The sequence below is a fragment of the Macaca fascicularis genome, chromosome 7, assembly GCF_037993035.2.
Source record: "Macaca fascicularis isolate 582-1 chromosome 7, T2T-MFA8v1.1".
Taxonomy (NCBI): Eukaryota; Metazoa; Chordata; class Mammalia; order Primates; family Cercopithecidae; genus Macaca; species Macaca fascicularis.
The window spans coordinates 3,791,033-3,809,856 of record NC_088381.1 but is presented as its reverse complement, the minus strand read 5'-3'; the positions used below and the strand labels follow the sequence as shown (position 1 = coordinate 3,809,856).

At 36.1% G+C, this 18,824-nt stretch overlaps 1 protein-coding gene, 2 non-coding genes and 1 pseudogene across 6 annotated transcripts in view; all 4 read left to right on the top strand.

Annotated features, from left to right (window-relative positions):
* The window catches only part of LOC135964404 (uncharacterized), a 229,367-nt gene that overhangs the window by 89,496 nt on the left and 121,047 nt on the right, over positions 1–18,824 (top strand). For all 4 annotated transcript variants that reach the window (XM_065547237.2, XM_073995314.1, XM_073995313.1 and 1 more), the window contains 4 exons: positions 135–263; positions 1,939–2,055; positions 7,619–7,661; positions 9,102–9,139. The gene's annotated coding sequence lies outside the window, so the exon portion shown is untranslated. The remainder of the gene's footprint in view (positions 1–134; positions 264–1,938; positions 2,056–7,618; positions 7,662–9,101; positions 9,140–18,824) is intronic.
* Positions 313–388, top strand: LOC123574891 (small nucleolar RNA SNORD115; annotated as a pseudogene).
* On the top strand, positions 8,596–8,662 carry LOC123575050 (small nucleolar RNA SNORD109A). The gene has a single exon (XR_006700217.1). It is a non-coding gene; the product is annotated as a small nucleolar RNA SNORD109A (small nucleolar RNA).
* Positions 15,195–15,258, top strand: LOC123575053 (small nucleolar RNA SNORD109A). Its single transcript, XR_006700219.1, has one exon. It is a non-coding gene; the product is annotated as a small nucleolar RNA SNORD109A (small nucleolar RNA).

Here is an 18,824-nt window from a genome sequence, read left to right as displayed (position 1 = left end):
GCTTAAGTAACGGGTCATATTTGGAGTATCACACATCTCAGTCTTGTAGAAATTAGGAACAGTGATTAGGAGTCATGCACATATAAGAGATGTAATCCCACCCTTTGACTGTAGCCTGCTCTTGTCTTTTACAGAAAAGACTGTGGAGGAAGAAAACCCTTTACTCTGTTGTTCAGGGAGAAACTGACACCACTCAACTGCCTGGCACTGAAAATGTGGCATCCAGTCCACTTTACCACCAGTATTTAAGGAAACCATCTCTGGTAAGCATATTTGATCTAAGTGTGCATATGCATATGAGTGCCATGGGCTGTGTCAGTGATGAGATGTTATCTTGAAGAGAAATGATGATGTAAAAATTAAGCTCAGATGGATTATGCTGAGGCCCAGCCTAGGTAACAACTGTGAGACAAGAAGTTTGGATTTCTTAGTTTCCTTCCATTGGGGATTTTATTTTGGGATTCTGGCAATGGAATCTTTCTGTGAAACTTGTTTTTCACACTTCTATCTGTGTGCTTCTAAGTAAACTATAAATTCTGATTCTTTAAGTGTTAAGTTTCCTATAATTCCTAATTTGCTTGGATATTTGGCACTAAGGCCCTTGTTCTTTTTCTCTCATTGGAAGATTTGGTAAGTCCTACTGGCACTATTCTATTGAGTGGAGGTGAGAGGCTGCCTTTGCTGACTGAAAAATTCCAAATAGGTAACTGACCTAGTGAAGACTGAGCTCTATAATTAGATTTATTCATTCAGACAACATGAGTATCATGATAGGGTTTTCTTCTCAATGATTGACTGACACATGTAATGCAATCTTCCTGAGAAAATCCTTACTTTTTCCCTACGATTGATTGTTTTCAGGTTGAGAAATATGATACATTGGAAGTCTGCTCAATGCACTGCAATTATTGTGGTCTAAATATACAGACAAAGTTTTCTGCAATGTTAGTATCATATTTTAACAGAGCTAGGATATGTTTTGATCATAGATGAATCTTTATGACTGAAGGGTCCTTGCAGTTGGGGTAAAAATGTGAGTTTCAATAATACGTGTTTGCCCATGAAACTTGAAATTGAATAAACTGATGAGCAACCTGGTGCCTGACTTTTCTCTCCCAAGTACATTTGGCTTCATTTTCGTTATGATGAAAGTGTGTGCTGTGAATAATGCCAATGGTAAATAAGACCTTTATGGACACTTATATGAATGACAGTCAGGGCCATTCCTTCAGGCAACGTGATTATCATTATGCATTCTTCTTCTCAATGAGTGACTAGCATACTTGACAGGATCTGCAAGAGGGAAACTTTCTTTTTTACTAAAATTGCATTGATACAATGTTGACAAGTGTTGTGATTATTAGTATCATCTGTAAGATGTGACACTCATTTGGTCTAAATATAGAAGTTAACATATTAACTTCTAATTTATATACGTCAGGTTGCTATGTTTTTACAATGTTTGTGGTTTATTGGTGATGACTCACAACATGAAGACTATGGCATTATGGCTACATGTTCTAATTCTGATCTATACATGTCCCATCATTCATTAAATTAAATACAATTATGAGTAGTATGATGTCTGTTTTCTAAAATTTGAGTTTTACCTGGCTCCAGTATGATCATTATATGATGGAGTGCAAGCAACATTATAATGCCAATTGTTATCAATATGGCTTCCTTGAATATGTAAACAAGGGTGATCAATTGAAGGACTTATTTCTGCATTAAACTACCTGAGATATTCTCCAAAGTCAAGAGACCTGTATACTTAGTCTTTATTCTGTTTGATGAATAAATGGCCCATAGCCTATCTAATGGATCATTTTTTCCAGTACTAATCATATCTCTCATTAAGAAATAGCATGCATAAGCCATACATACAGGAAGTAATATTTGTCATCTTGATCTACTGTCTCATCCTCCTCCCCTTAGATAAGGATGATTGAGGAAGACTACTCTTTGGCTTGTTGACACCAGCACAGCTGACACACCCAGATATCTGTTTGGTCTCCTGTGAACTTTCAACCAGGATTTAAGGATGCCATTCTGGTAGGTGTTTTCAGGCAAAGTGAATATATGATTGTGGGGTTCCATGGCTTGTTTCAACAATAAGACCTTATGTTGTCTTGATGACATGAGATGACATGAAAACTAGACTGGCTGGCCTTTATCTTTTCTGGGGTATTCTAGTTTGAGCTTAAGCTAAAGAAATATATTTGGGATATAGTTTCTCTCACCTCTTTCTATTAGCTTCTAGAAGACCACTTATCAATTTTTTCCTCCTGATTTAGTGGAAAACATTTTGGCAGTGCCTCAAAAGTTATACATAAAATTACCATATAACCCAACAATACTAGCCCTAGGTACACACTCAAAAGAATTGAATACAAATGTTCAAATGAACACATGTACATGAATGTTCATAGCAGCACTGTTCACTGGCTGAAGTTCCAGACCTGCCTGGCCAACATGGCGAGACCCTGTCTCTACTAAAAATAGAAAAATTAGCTGGACGTGGAGGCTAATTTTTCTTGTGCCTCAGGAGGCTGAGGCACAAGAATCACTTGAACATAGGAGGCAGTGGCTGCAGTGAGCTGAGATCACACCACTGCACTCCAGCATGGGTGACAAAGTCTGTCTCAAAAAAAAAAAAAAAAAAAAAAAGTAAAGGAAGGTGTGTCACACAAAATAGTGAATACCAGTAAAAACATACAAATTATTAAAAAGAACCAAATGAAAATTCTGGAGTTGAAAAGTACAATAACTAAAATTTAAAAGTTTATTAGAGGGCTCAATAGTAGATTTGAACTGGCAGAAGAAACAAGAAGTAAACTTGAAGATAGAACAATAGAGATTATGTTCAAAAGAACAGAGAACATAAAGAATAAAGAAAAACAAAGAGAGTCTCAGAGAATGTGGAACATCATTAAGCATACCAGCATCCACATATGAGGGTGCCAGAGAGACAGGGGAGATACAAAGGATCAGAAAAAATATTGAAGGAAACGATGGCTGAAAACTTCCCATATTTGTGGAAAAACAATAACCTACATATCCAGGAAGCTCAATGAATTCCAATGAATAAATGCAAAGACTGACAAATGGAAACATTACAGTAAGATTTCTGAAAGTCGAAAACAAGAAGAAAGTCTTGAAAGCAGTGTGAGAAAAATGATTTGTTCCTTACAAGGGAACCCCAGGAAGATTAACAGCTGACTTCAGCAAAAGCAATGGAGGCCAGAAACAAAGTGATAACATATTAAAAATGCTCAAAGGAAAAAAACCTGTCATCTAAGAATTCTTTCAAAGCTGTCTTTCAAAAATAAAAAAAAAATAAAGACTTCCTCAATTAAAAAAAAAAGTTGGAGAGTATACTGCTGTCAAAACCCCCTTAAAAGAGTTCTCTAAATACTTGAAGTTCTTCAAGCTGAAAGCAAGTGACCCTAGGTAGTTTTTCAAATCAACATAAAGAAGCAAAATGCTTGTAAAGGTAATTATATAAATATAAAAGACAGTAGAAATGTAATTGTTCTATTAAGTGATTTTAAAATAAATGCTATAAAATGATATGTATATAATGTATTTTGGAGTCTATTACATATAAAAGTGTAATATATTTGCCAAAGAAGATAGGTGGATGCAAAGCAATACAGGACTAAGGAAATGAGTATGGATGGTAGATTAATATTTATTACAATGTCTTGCTTGGCTTATAGCATCAGTAAATGTAATATTTATAATAATACCACAAAAGATGGCAAAAAGGGAAATAGGGCTATACAGGTGTAACATTTATGTGTATGACTGAAATTAATCTAGTGTAAATTAGAAACTTATTTGGGTGAGTTAAGATATATGCAGTAAACTCTAGAGCAACCACTGAAAAAATTCAAAAAATGTAGTGAAAAAAATTATTAAGGAAGTTTAAATGCTAAATTATAAAATAATTACTTCATGAAAAAGAAAGAAGTAGAGAGGAATAGAGGAACAAAAACACATGAGACATAGAGGAGAAGAAAAAGAATGACATCATAAACTCAACTATGTCAATAATAAAATTACATGTGAATAGAGTAAATTAAATTAAAAGGCAGAGATTCCCAGGCTGTATAATATCTCCAGGTTTAATATCCCTTTGCCCCGAATAAAATCCAGCTTTTTTTTCTATGATGTATTTGATCACTGTGCTAGTTTACAAAAGATTTCTAACCTTTCTAAAATCTTTAAAATCAGTGGTTAAGTGTTCTATCTCATTTCATCCTTATCAGAGACTCAGATCCTGAAAAATACCAAGTTGATCTGCCCATTCTTGAGTTAGGCTGAATGGCGTCTTCCCAGATCACTATGGATATTGCTGTTTACTTGACCAGTTACTTTTAGTCAACAAGATTTGAACAATGCTTTTGATTCACACAGCGTGAGACCTAGACTTCCCTCATACTGAAATAGGGGCTTTAGCATCCTGGATTCCTACACCGGCTTTTGGACTGTATGATTCCTGCACCCCAAGAAGGCATGTTATCTGGACATTGTCCTCTCTGTGATGGGAAAGAACAGTTTTTTCAACAAATGTTGCTAGGACAACTGGATATCTAGATACAAAAGATGCTGCATTTATGTTACCAGTTTTCTGTGTCAGTCCCTTTTGCTCTGATGTAACAGAATGCTGCAGACTGGGTATTTGTAATGAGTGGAAATTTATTGGCTCACATTTCGGGAGGCTGGAAAGATCAAGGGGCTGGCATATGGTGAGGGCCTTCTAGCTGTGTCATCCTATGACAGAAGGGCAAAGAGACAGTATGGATGAGACAAATATCTTCTTTATAGGAACCCACTCCTGAAATAACAGCATTAATCCATTGATGAGGGCAGAGCTCTCACAGCCTAATCACCTTTTAAATGTTGCCTCATTAAACAACGTTGCATTGAGGGTTATATTTCCAACACAGGCTTTTGAAATGAAATGAAACATTTGACCATTCCCAATGACAGTTTGAAATTTCAGTGGTTTCTCAGTACGTGATTGAACATGGATAAGATAATCAGTAAGGGTGGATGTAAGAACACTATTAACCAACTTGACTCCCCTGGCGTATGTAGACCACGACACCCAGCAATAGCAGAATGCACATTACGTTCAAGTGCTCATGAAGTATTATTTTGTGTATGTGTATTTTCTCCCTTTTTTGATAAAGTTAAGCTAGTAGAGTGCCTATGTAGTTAATATTTTTTAAAACCACAGACTTCTCAATTATTAATTACATCTATGGTTTTTAACATATTATCTTCATTAATTTCTGTTTTGATCCTTATTTCTTTCTTATACTTTCATTTTTGCTCTTTTTTAGTGTTTTAAGATGAAAATTGAATTCTTTCATTCACCTTTTTCATTTTTAAAAATAACAAAAACGTTTAGTGCAATGAATTTTCCTCTAGAACTGCCTTTAAATGCATATTACAGATTCTCATTTGTTGTATAATTTAAAATAATATGTAAATACATATCTGCATACAAAGATATGTATAAAAATATGTATTTACATATTATTTAAACATATGTATTTTCTGTTTATATTTTTCCTTTTAATCAGGAGTTAATAGATAGGATATTTTTAAAATTTCTTGGTGAAAGAGCCTTTATGTTATTGCTAATAAAGTCTATTTTTTTGCATTGTGATATTTTTAATATTTCTTGAGTTACTAATTTTTCTTTCCAACCTAATATACAATCAGTTTTTTGTGACTATGCCTTGGGCACTTAAGAACAATACATATCTTCCATTATCAGTCAAGTTTAATATATAGCCATAAAATCTACCCTATTTTTATGTTGCTATTTCTGCCCACTTGATCTGTCTTTTTCTGATAATAGTGTATTATCGTTTTCTATTATAGGACCTTCTATGTCTTGTCTCCTTACATCTCATACATCTCATGCAGTTTTTTTATTCATAAAGGTGGTTATTATGTTATTTGGTATATAAGTCTCCATAAGGGTCAAATCTTCATGTGTATTATATCTTTTAGCATTAAAAATGTGTTCTTCTTTGCCTTGGTTAACATTGTGAGACTTGAATACATTGTGTGATATAAGAATCACTACTCCTGATCTCTTTTTGTTTTCATGTGCCTGATATACTTTCACCCATCCCTTTATTTTCAGTCTTTTAGAATCCATTTGTTTTAGATGCATCTCTAATAGAAATCATATTACGTTTTATTTTGTGAGCCTGCTGAAAATATTTTTCTTCTAGTAGGTGTGTGGAGTCCACTCACACGTGTGTGTGTGTGTGTAGCTATGACTGATGTTTATTGTGTTTTCTTTATATTTGCTGTGCTCTTTGGTCACGGTGTAGTCTTTGCTTGCCTATTTATTTATTTATTCATACTTAGGAGAGTTGTTATTTTTGTTGGAGTGTTTACTTTTGTACCTCTCTTCATTCTGCTAGTTCTGTGTTTTCCTAGTTAATCTTTTACTTCTGATTTATGAGTTTGGGGGATGTTCTTTAACACTCCCCTACTGCTCTTGCAACATGAGCTTTATGGTAGATCAGGGATTTAAACACAATGCTGTCTGTGCTGGGCCTTCAGGAGGGTGGGTGGGTATATGTGGCTGAACAGTGCATGCTGGGTACATGGGAGGGTACCCATGAGTGCTTTTGGTTTTCCTCTTTTTCTTTCCTCCTCCTGTGTTTAGTTGTCTTATTTCTACTTCGTCACAATATTAGTGACATTTGTATGCTAGTCTTCTACCCTGGATAGGGAATATACACCTGTCACATGGAAGGAATATCATGTTGTATGCTGCTGTCAAATGGATCCTAACATACATTAATAATCTTTTAAATGATATAATCTTCATAGTTAACTCCTGACATTTTATTTTTATCATATTAAGTAAATATATCAGCATTGACAGCCATCCCACTGCAATATCACTTCACATTTTGCTTAGACCAAAGGGTTCTGAGAAGCTTCTGGAGTTGTCGTGAAAGCCAGTTTCACTAAAGTCAGGTCAGACATCCGCCTGAGCTGTTTTTTGCTATAAGCTGAATGTAGAAGATACATTGTTAGGAGCCTCAGTGTGGTGTGAGGAGTGTTTACTTATTGGTAGTAGACTTGTCTGAATCAAGGATAAGCACAAGTATCTGAGATGCTGAGGTGTGGCTGAATGAATGGCCATCTATTCTATTGCAACAGGATGAATAACACATTCAGAGCAGGCCCAGTTGGTGAACTCTTCAGTTATCTCACAATACCACTATCTTGTGTCTTTCATTTTTCACATCACAGTGTATTTTCATAAAATCTTTATTGGTAGACTACAACTTTAGCATTTCCCATTCAAGATACAACTGCTGTGTCGCTTGGATAGCTTGGTAGAGAGGAAATTGGCTATTTTCAGAGTAAAGAATTCAAGGAGGAAAGAAATTTATAAATGAAATGACAAAGGTAATGAGATCAAACAATGCTGATGTTTGTAGCAAGGATTAGAGTGCTGAGATGCCTGTATGATAAGAAATTATAATGGAACCAATATTGTGCTTTATTTTTTATTAAATTAGGAGCATTCTCTGATCTGATTTATTTTCTATGTGATATTTTGCTGCAGGTTAAAAGATCAAACAACTTCAAGGAAACTTCAGGGAAAAGAGGTGAGCAGCCACTTTGGTAGTTTTGAAATTCTTTGTGTGTTCTGCGGACAATGATTTCAGAACGTCAAGGACTGCGAGTTCATTATTTCAGAGGCTGAAAAGAGATTATTCTTTTGGTAGATATATTTCCCCAGGGGTGTCCCTACCTTGCTCAAGGATTCCTCATTATTGTCTCTTCTCTTTAAATCTCTTTTTGAAATGACCTAAACAATGGTGGAGAATCACTGACATATTTCCTTTTTTCACTATTCATGTTGGGTGAAAATAATCTCGTAGTGAAATTCACATGTTCTAACTATTGTTTTTTTGAATCTTTATCTAGCATATTCATAACATAGATGTTTCTATACATATTAGTACCGTAATAATACCATATATTTATTCTGCTACCTCACTTACTCCTTAAACTTTTAGTTGATTAAAGAGTTTTTATAAAGTTCCCCAATATATTTTTTTTTTTTTTGAGACATAGTCTCGCTCTGTTGCCCAGGCTAGAGTGCAGTGGCATGATTTTAGCTCGCTGCAACCTCCGCCTCCTGGGTTCAAGCAGTTCTCCTGCCTCAGCCTCCTGAGTAGCTGGGATTATAGGTGGGTGCCACCGCACGCAGCTAATTTTTGTATTTCAGTAGAGACGGGGTTTCACCATCTTGGCCAGGCTGGTCTTGAACTCCTGACCTTGTGACCACCCGCCTTGGCCTCTCAAAGTCCTGGGATTACAGGCATGAGCCACCGTGCCTGGCCAGATTTTAATCTAATTTTATTGGAACAATTCAGTCATATGTTTTTTCATGCTATGTATATGAGAGTTCCATCATTCAGATACTAAACAAATGTCTACTGTACATTTACTGTTCTCACTGATGATGCATTAGATAACCATGCACAAAATAAGCCTGGCTGTGGAAATGCTTATTTGTTGGGAGGGCGCTTGTTTGGATCGATGATGAGAATAATTGTCTGAGGATGCTGAGGGACTCATTCCAGATGTCAATCTGAGGTCCAGATGTGCAGCCCTCCAATAGGACAAATAAGACTCTCAGAGCCTGGCTCTATTTGGGGATCCCTCAGTGACAACAGAGTACCCCTGTGAGCATGCCTTTTCTATCTCTCCTGAGAGGGCATGAGCATCCTGTCTTAGGAGTCAGTATGCTCTTTAGTATGCTTAGTCACCCAAGACTTGCTTTAATTGTAGATAGATACTTACATATAGGAAAGATGTTCTTAAGTAACAAATGAAAAACTTTAGAAGATTGAATTAAGGGTCAAGCAACTGTGATATGTCTGCAAATCTCATTAGTGTTATGCTGAAAGAAGGAAATATGGCATGCCTTTATTAAATAATGACAATGGAACCACGTTTCGTGCTTTGTTATTTTTACTGTGGAGTATTTTCTAAGATTATGTTTGCTTTTTTTTCTCTTTCATGTTTTGCTGAGATAGAAGGCCTGGAGTCTGATCCTCCACTTCAGAGAATAGGGGTGAGTAGCTAAACCATTATCTTTTGAAATTCATATGTCGTGTGCTTTTTGCTAGGTCTTTGGGTTGTTGTGTATATCTTTTCAGAAGCTTATTGAAGGACATTTTGATGATACGTCCTTTTCCTCATTGAGACCCTCACCATGTCACCTACACTATTGAATCTATCATTTCTGTTTTAATTTTAACTCTCTTCTGCTTTTATGGAAAAATGTAGAATTTAAGAGAATTTTTGGCAATTTCATATTGGATCAAAATTTATTGTAGTGAAATCCAGGTGTACCAAAATATTAACAGAGTTTCCTCATCTGTTTAATTATTGGGGTTTCAGAACAGAGACTCCATGGTTCATAAGATCTTTGTGGTCATACTACATTATATTTCTGCTTCTAATTGAATTATTAAGTATTGACTTGAATTAGTCTTTTTCTCGTTGTTGCAGCAAGGTAAGTTATATAGGAAATTTTCTTCTCTCGTTGGCATGCCTGAGATAATCATAGATATAAGACACCTGGGTGGTTTCTAGTATGCGTGTAATTTTTATTTCTTGATCTGTGTGTTGAGTACTTGCTGTGTTTGCATCATGCAAATACATTGAGCTTTACAATTTTAGTGGATGCACTTTTCTACATGTATATTATTCTTCGATAGAAAGTAAAAAAAACCTCATCAAACTAGTCAAAATATTGGTTAATACATAAAAAAGTCTCAAGTAGATTGTGTATTACATGGTGCTTATTGATCGATGCCCTCATAATAGATCAAGTACATTCTCTCTTTAGCATAGGCCTTTTTAGCAAATCGTGTCGTGAGTAGTTACTCAAGTATTTTTATTTTAACACATTTATGTTTTTTCTATGCATATTCTTAAATTCTCTTACACTTTTTTCTCTGTTATAAAAACATGCTGAACAATCTCAAGTCTTAAAGATTGCAGTATTGTCCCTACATATTCATGTATTTTGGTACTCAATTCTTTATACTTTCTTTGACAGATCACTTGAACATGTCTCTTGTTTTGCAGAGAGGGAATTAATGGGATACCTTCATGCTTTTCTATTCTATGTGCTACATAATTGAATATACAAGCAAATATAGTTATTAAGGTTTAGTATGATTATTTCCACAACACATGCAAAGAAGTTTCTCATACATCTTAATAGAGGCCCACATGCATTGTACGGTTGAGAATTTGGGGAAATGTTGATGAAGTTGGGTAAAGTATAAATCCGAAAGTCAGAACGGTGAACTCCTTGCTTAAGGATCTCCTTTGAGATTACTTAGTCAATACACAACTGATAAATTTAAGTGCTTTTCACCTTTTGAGCTCTCGACACACTAAAGCTAAAATGTGTTTCAACTTTTAATCCTGCTTCCCTAATTTTCCCTTTTTTAGTTTAAGATCAAAGAGCTCCAGCCATAAATTACTACCAAGAGTAACCACTTCATTTTAAGAAAGCTTAGCAATATAGAAGAATATAAAATTATTTATGACAGATGTATTTTAACCTTTTCCCCATGCTTTCCAGAGGAAATATGTTTAATCATCTGCCCTATATTAGGGAAAAAATTTCTATGCTAATACAAGTATCTATCAATCATTAATCTTTCTATATAAGATATATTGATCATAACCAATTAATTTTATTGTAAATGAGCTTTAGATTTGACATTTTGATAGTGATATATGTTGTACAATCTCCTGAGGTCCTATAGGTCTTGAGATCTCTATGTCAAAAACTTTGGATGTGTCAGTGTTTTTGGTGAATGTGAAGGACGCCACATTTTCCTTAGCCATTTCTTCTGTTCAGAATAATGGTTATGAACATTTTGCTACTGCAAGATATCCATATATTTATAATCAGAATATGCCAGTTTTTATGCACTCATGCCTCTGTTTCTGTAGAGCATTCCTAGAATGAGTAATGCTTGAAAATTAGGTCCATGTGGTTTCTTTAATGAGATATAGTCAAATCATGAAATATTTAGGTTACCATTATTTCAGTAATGTATTAGAATGTCAAGGTAAAGTTATCTACATTGTATATATACACACAACATAGATATAATTTAAACAACATATACATTTATATTTATACAGAAGATATATATTTATACAACATAAAATATATTTTATTATTTAAACATAAAATATGTTTTATTTAATGTAGATTCTTTTTTTTTTAGTTTAAGACTTTGAAGGTTAAAAAAAAATTTTTTTATTATTATACTTTAAGTTCTAGGGTACATGTGCACAACATGCAGGTTTGTTACATACGTATACATGTGCCATGTTGGTGTGCTGCACCCATCAACTCGTCAGCACCCATCAACTCATCATTTACATCAGGTATAACTCCCAATGCCATCCCTCCCCTCTCCCCTCCCCACAATAGGCCCCGGTGTGTAATGTTCCCCTTCCCATGTCCAAGTGATCTCATTGTTCAGTTTAAAATTCTTTTCTTTAAGAATGTTGAATATTGGCCCCCACTCTCTTCTGGCTTGTAGAGTTTCTGCCGAGAGATCTGCTGTTAGTCTGATGGGCTTCCCTTTGTGGGTAACCCAACCTTTCTCTCTGGCTGCCCTTAACATTTTTTCCTTCATTTCAACTTTGGTGAATCTGAGAATTATGTGTCTTGGAGTTGCTCTTCTTCAGGAGTATCTTTGTGGCATTCTCTGCATTTCCTGAATTTGAATGTTGGCTTGCCTTGCTAGGTTGGGGGAGTTCTCCTGGATAATATCCTGCAGAGTGTTTTCCAACTTGGTTCCGTTCTCCCCATCACTTTCAGGTACACCAATCAGACGTAGATTTGGTGTTTTCACATAATCCCATATTTCTTGGAGGCTTTGTTCATTTCTTTTTCCTCTTTTTTCTCTGCACTTCTCTTCTCGCTTCATTTCATTCATTTGATCTTCAATCATTGATACTCTTTCTTCCAGTTGATCAAGTCGGTTACTGAAGCTTGTGCATTTGTCACGTAATTCTCGTGTCATGGTTTTCATCTCTATCAGTTCGTTTGTGGCCTTCTCTGCATTGATTATTCTAGTTTTCCATTCTTCTATTCTTTTTTCAAGATTTTTTGTTTCTTTGCGCTGGGTACGTAGTTCCTCCTTTAGCTCTGAGACGTTTGATCAACCAAAGCCTTCTTCTCTCAACTCATCAAAGTCATTCTCCGTCTAGCTTTGATCCATTGCTGGTGATGAGCTGCGTTCCTTTGGAGGGGGAGATGTGCTCTGATTTTTTGAATTTCTAGCTTTTCTGCCCTGCTTTTCCCCCATCTTTGTGGTTTTATCTGCCTTTGGTCTTTGATGATGGTGAAGTACTGATGGGATTTTGGTGTGGGTGTCCTTTCTGTTTGTTAGTTTTCCTTCTAACAGTCAGGACCCTCAGCTGTAGGTCTGTTGGAGTTTGCTTGAGGTCCACTCCAGACCCTGTTTGCCTGGTTATCAGCAGCAGAGGCTGCAGAAGATAGAATATTGCTGAACAGCAAGTGTTGCTGTCTGATTCTTGCTCTGGAAACTTCGTCTCAGAGGTGTGCCCAGCCGTGTGAGGTGTGAGGTGTAGGTCTGCACCTAGTGGGGGATGTCTCCCAGTTAGGTTACTCAGGGGTCAGGGACCCACTTGAGCATGCAGTCAGTCTGTTCTCAGATCTGAACCTCTGTGCTGGGAGACCCACTACTCTCTTCAAAGCTGTCAGACAGGGTCATTTACATCTGCAGAGGTTTCTGCTGCTTTTTGTTTAGCTATGCTCTGTCCCCAGAGGTAGAGTCTATAGAGGCAGGCAGGCCTCCTTGAGCTGTGGTGGGCTCCACCCAGTTCGAGCTTCCCAGCAGCTTTGTTTACCTACTTAAGTCTCAGCAATGGTTTGCGCCCCTCCCCCAGCCTCGCTGCCACCTTGCAGTTAGATCTCAGACTGCTGTGCTTGCAATGAGGGAGGCTCTGTGGGTGTGGGACCCTCCGGGTCAGGTGTGGGATATAATCTCCTGGTGTGCCGTTTGCTAAGACCCTTGGTAAAGCTCAGTATTAGGGTGGGAGTTACCTGATTTTCCAGGTGTTGTGTGTCTCAGTTTCCCTTGGCTAGGAAAAGGGATTCCCTTCCCCCTTGCGCTTCCCAGGTGAGCTGTTGCCTCACCCTGCTTCAGCTCTTGCTGGTTGACCAGCACCAATTGTCCGGCACTCCCCAGTGAGATGAACCCAGTACCTCAGTTGAACATGCAGAAATCACCCGTCTTCTGTGTCGCTCGCACTGGGAGCTGGAGGCTGGGGCTGTTCCTGTTCGGCCATCTTGCTCAGGATCCAGGTTTTTTCATGTAGATTCTTAACTGATAAATATGTTTAACATTATTAAAATAGATTAAAATAGGTTATAGGTAATACAATGAAAATTGGCAGTCCTATTACAAAACGTATGCCATAACTACAGCATTTATCACTGACAGTCATACCAGGATAGTCTTTTATTTCCAATCACTTAAACATTCCTAATTGCAAAAAAAATTTGAAGACTAAAATTCAGAAGTTTTGAAAGAGCCATTGCCTGGATAAATTATACAGGTTTCAGTTTTATTTATAATAATTATGTATATATTTATAAATTAATACATAATAAATTAATAACCTGTGATAGGCAATGCAAAGATGACAGTGAGAGGGCAAAATTGATAAGACTGATAAAGTTATGTTAACATGAAGCAATTAACCAGGATACCATCCACACTATAAAGTTAGAGAAATTTATCAGGACAGTTCTCAAATACTCTTCTCAATTTTAACATTGTAACAGGAATTTTTAAGATTTTGGTATTATGTGTGTTTCCTTCCAGATAATTTGAACAGATTCATATTTGGTATTTTTTAAAGCCATATCTTTGTCCTTAGTGCTGGCAATGTATTCTTGAGAATGAACAAATCAGAAATATGTAAAAGCCATAAGTGAGGGTGTCAGGTTGAAGTAGTCAATCAATTATACAGAACACAAAGAATTTTATCTTGTACGATGTTCACATAACTTTACAGAAGTGTGCTGAAAGGGCTATAAAACATGGACATGATTATCTCATTGAAAGGTCCAAGAGGTACTGAAATACATGTTTTTATTTTGAACCAACCACCCTATAAACGTTGTATGGCTTATTTAGATGAGCGCCCGTGTGTGTGTGTGTGTGTGTGTGTGTGTGTGTGTGTGTGTGTGTGTGTGAATTTGACAGGGAAGCAAGAGCATCAAGTTTCCAATGCACTCTGACTGTGGTTAGAATCATGCTGAAAACATGGCTCCCCCAGTTCTGGAATGAGCCCACAGATCAAGCATTCCCAGAAGACATAGCAGGCTCAAATCCCTGTGTACACAATATTTCATGATTATCTTATGTCAGTAGTTTCAAAGTATACAGTTTGTGTGAAGACAAATCCAATGTCATTTTTTTTTTTTTTTTTTGGCTAGCCTATATGTGTGGTAAATCCATTATTTATTTACTTCCTGAAAATTACAATCAGATTAAGAAACTGCAGCAAAGTTGGCATGATGAGATAGAGACTGAAGTGTAAGCTTATGTTAATGATGCCCTTGGTTTGGATAAACACATCTAAGAGAAAACTGAAAAAACACACATGGCAGGGAAACCTTGATAGAGTCTAAATATAGGATTGTATGTAGTAATGCAATCAACAGATGAGCATTTGGCAGTAATATTATTTTTCAAATATGGATAAACACTGCTTAGGAGAGTAAAGAGAGACAAAGTTGAAAGCAGGTTTATAGTAGGTGTTGTTTTAGTATTGATCCCTTTTTGCTCCAATAATCAAAGTGATAAATATTGAAAATCGATTCATGCAGCATTACTTGTTCCATTCTAATTTTTATATATGTCAACAGTGCCATCTCCCAACCTGTGCTGTCCCCTTCAGGAGAAGTGACTGTGCTGAAGTTTATAAGGTTGACATATTGCCAGCTTCAATAGTAAAGCTGAAGTGTATACTGAATTCTTAATGCAAATAATAACTCTATTGGAAAGTAACCCAGTTATAGAAGTGCTAATTTGTCAGGAGCTGCCTTACCAAGATCAATGATGACGATAGTTATCTCAGGATTCTGAAAGATTGTTTTCAGATTTCAACTAGTCTAGCTGAATGTTCCTTAATAGAAAGAGAGGACTTTTAGAATTGGTTCAATATGATGACCTCCTGAATTATCTCACATAGCCCCTGTGTACATGCCTTTCTTTTCTCTCAGAAAATGGCACTATCATAATAGCTTTCTTACGCAGACTTCACCTTAGGGTTTTACAGTAAGGGAGGGGTCTGGTGTTTCATTTATTTTGAACTATTTGTTGTTGATTGTGTACAGTGCTTGAGTAAAAAATGGAATATAGGAACATCTAGAATAAATTTTTTAAATGATCAGGTGACTACAAAGTGAATTATTAGTGTCAATAATGTTGGGAAAGTTTTAAGAGAATATAGGAAACTTGGACATTACACAATTACACTGGGACCAAATTGTGGGGTCTCATTATAGTTAGTATTTATGTATTTTTTTCCAATTGATTTGTATGCCTTTTTTCTGCATGTTTTTGGCAGATAGAATGGCTATAACAAGTAAGAGTATGTCAGGAAATAAAAATAAGCAGAACCCTATTCCTTTAAAATTCTTCATTTGATGGGAGGGTCATAAAATAAGTCTTAACACATTTAAAGAATTAAATTCATGTAAACCATGTTAATTTAATTCCACAATGGTATCGAATTAGAGTAAGAGGAATATCTCTTACTCTCCTAAATCTCCTGTTTGGAAATTTAAATTAGCATTTCTGGCCTATTTATTGGTTTAAAAAAAGACAAAAAAAAAGGAAAATTGAAGTATTTTGAACTGAATAAAAATAAAAATATAGAATCTAAAACTGTATGGGATACTGATAAAACAGGATATAGGGAGAAATTTATAGCACTGAAATGCCTATATTAGAAAAGAAAACAGGTTTTAAATCAGTAAATTTGTAGTTTACCTTAAGAAACTTAGAAAAGAACAAATTAACCCAGAGTTAAGTAAAATAAAAGCATTAATAAAGGTAAGAGCAGAAATCAATGAAATATAAAACAACAAAACACAGAGAAAATTTGAGAAAATTAAAAAATAGCCCAGTGAGAAGATATTGATAAAACTTGTAACCAGACCAATTTAAGAAAAAAAGTCAAAACACAAATACCAATATTTGAAAATGTAAGAGGGTAAATCATTACAGATTCTATGAATACTAAAATGATAATAAGGAAAAATTATTTAAAAGGGGCATGTAAGCCAGGCATGGTGGCTTACCCCTGTAATCCCAGCACTTTGGCAGGCTGAGGTGGGAGGATTGCTAGAGCTCAGGCATTTGAGACCAGTCTGGGCAACATGTTGAAACCTTGTCTACACAAAAAGTACAAAAATTAGCTGGGTGTGGTGTTGCATGCCTGTAATCCCAGTCACTTGGGAGGCTGAGATGAGAGGATCACTTGAGCCCAGAATGTTGAGGCTGCAGTGAGCCATATTTGCACCACTGCCCTCCAGCCTGGGTGACAAAGCAAGACCCTACGTCAAGAAAAAAAAATGTATGCCAACATTTTTCAATAACTTAAATGAAATGGAGAAATTCCTTGAAAGACACAAACTACAAAAACTCAGTGAAGAAGTAAATAACCTGAATAGCCCTGTATCAAGTAAATTGAATTTGTAGTTAAAAGTCTTCCAACAGAGAAAACTTCAGGCACATCTAGCTTCATATGAAATGAAAAAAAAAAAAAAAATGCTAATCCTCTACAACATTCCAGAACATTTAGAAGAAGGGAATATTTCCCAACTTATTCTATTTGGACAGCAATACCCAGGTAAGAAAAAAAGGCACAGAAATTTAAAAAGAAGAATATACATTATTCCTCATGAACATAAATGCAAAGAAATCTAATCAAAATTTTAGCAGATGAAATGTAGAAATACTTTATGACCAAGTGAGGGTTACCCAAGGAATTTAAGGTTGGTTTTATATGTAAAGATCAACCAATGTAGGAAAATCACTTCTGGAAAGTCAGAGTAAGAGCCTCCAAAAATCTACTCCTCCATAAAACCAATAAGAGCCTTGACAGAAATAGTCGAAATTAATTTTCTAAAACTTTGGAAATTAACCAAAGGCTTACAAAATTCCAAAGAACATTTATGCAAGAAAAATGGCTGAATCAGTAAGAACAGCCAGCTTTGTGGCATTTTAATATGCCTCCTTCCCATGCTTTTCTCCCTAGTACTGTAGTAGTCTTAAAAATTAGCAGCATAGCAACCACTGGAGAAGAAGAAAGGTTTGGAAATTTCCTAAAAAGTTCCGTCCCCATATAATTATCACTATTTGACCTCTAAAGCCCAATCTATATGATTTATGTTCATTTGGACTGACTCAGTGCTCACTAAGTAAGGAAATCTCAATTTCAAGGTATTGGTCAAAAAGAATCCATGGCAATTGTTGACTATCACAACTGCCTGCAGTGTTGGTAACTGAATTGGGATAAACAAGAAGCTGATCAAAAACTGAAAACTAAAATCTTGGGAATGAGATGTCTAGAGGCTGTTTCAAAAAGCTCTGACACATTCCTTTTTATCTAGAAAGCCACATGCAGGCTGGGCGTGGTGGCTCACACCTGTAGTCCCAGCACTTTGGGAGGCTGAGGCATGCGGATCATGAGGTTAGGAGTTTGAGGCCAGCCTGACCAATGTGGTGAAACCCCATCTCTACTAAAAATACAAAAAGTAGCCAGGTGTGGTGGCGTGCAACTGTAACCCCAGCTACTCAGGAGGCTGAGGCAGGAGAATCGCTTGAACCCGGGAGGCGGAGGTTACAGTGAGCCAAGATCACGCCACTGCCCTCCAGCCTGGGCGACAGAGCAAGGCTCTGTCTCAAAAAAAAAAAAAAGAAAGAAAAGAAAAAAGAATAAAAAAATAAAGCCACATGCATGTAATTGTTTACCTCTGGCTTTCCTTTTATGCTCTGGGCAAGTTAAGGAAGAGTTGTGAACTACCTAAGTGCTGAATGGGAACCATAACACACACACACACACACACACACACACACACACACACACACACAGCACCTTAGGAAAGGGTGAGAAGCATGTTAGTTAGAAGCATTAAAGGAAATCTCTTTCTAGTCATTATCTGTGCACTATAACTGAGCAGAGACTTCAGTATCCACATACTACAGGGCATATAAACTTTACAGAATTAGTCCGGGAAAATCATGTGAAAAAAAAAACAGCAACAAAAAAAACTCTGGGAAAGGGGAGAATATGATTTGAAGAGTCGCCACATTATACATAATATGTCTATTGTTCAACAAAAAAGTACGAGACATGCAAAGAAACAGAAAAATATGGCACAAATAGGATAAGATGAAGTCAATGAAATTATCCTTAAGGAAGACCAGATGTTGATCTTAGTAGACAGACATTGAACCAGCTATTAAAAACACGTACATAGAACTAAAGAAAAACATGTCGAAAGGGTTAAAGAAAGGTATAAAAATACTGTCTTACCAAATATAGACTACCAATAAAGAGAGAGAAATTATGAGAAAAGACAACATGAAAAAATGTAAAGCAAAAAAATTAGACAGTTGAAACAAGAGGGCCTCTATTTGCAGATTTGAGCAGGCAGAAGAAAGAATCAG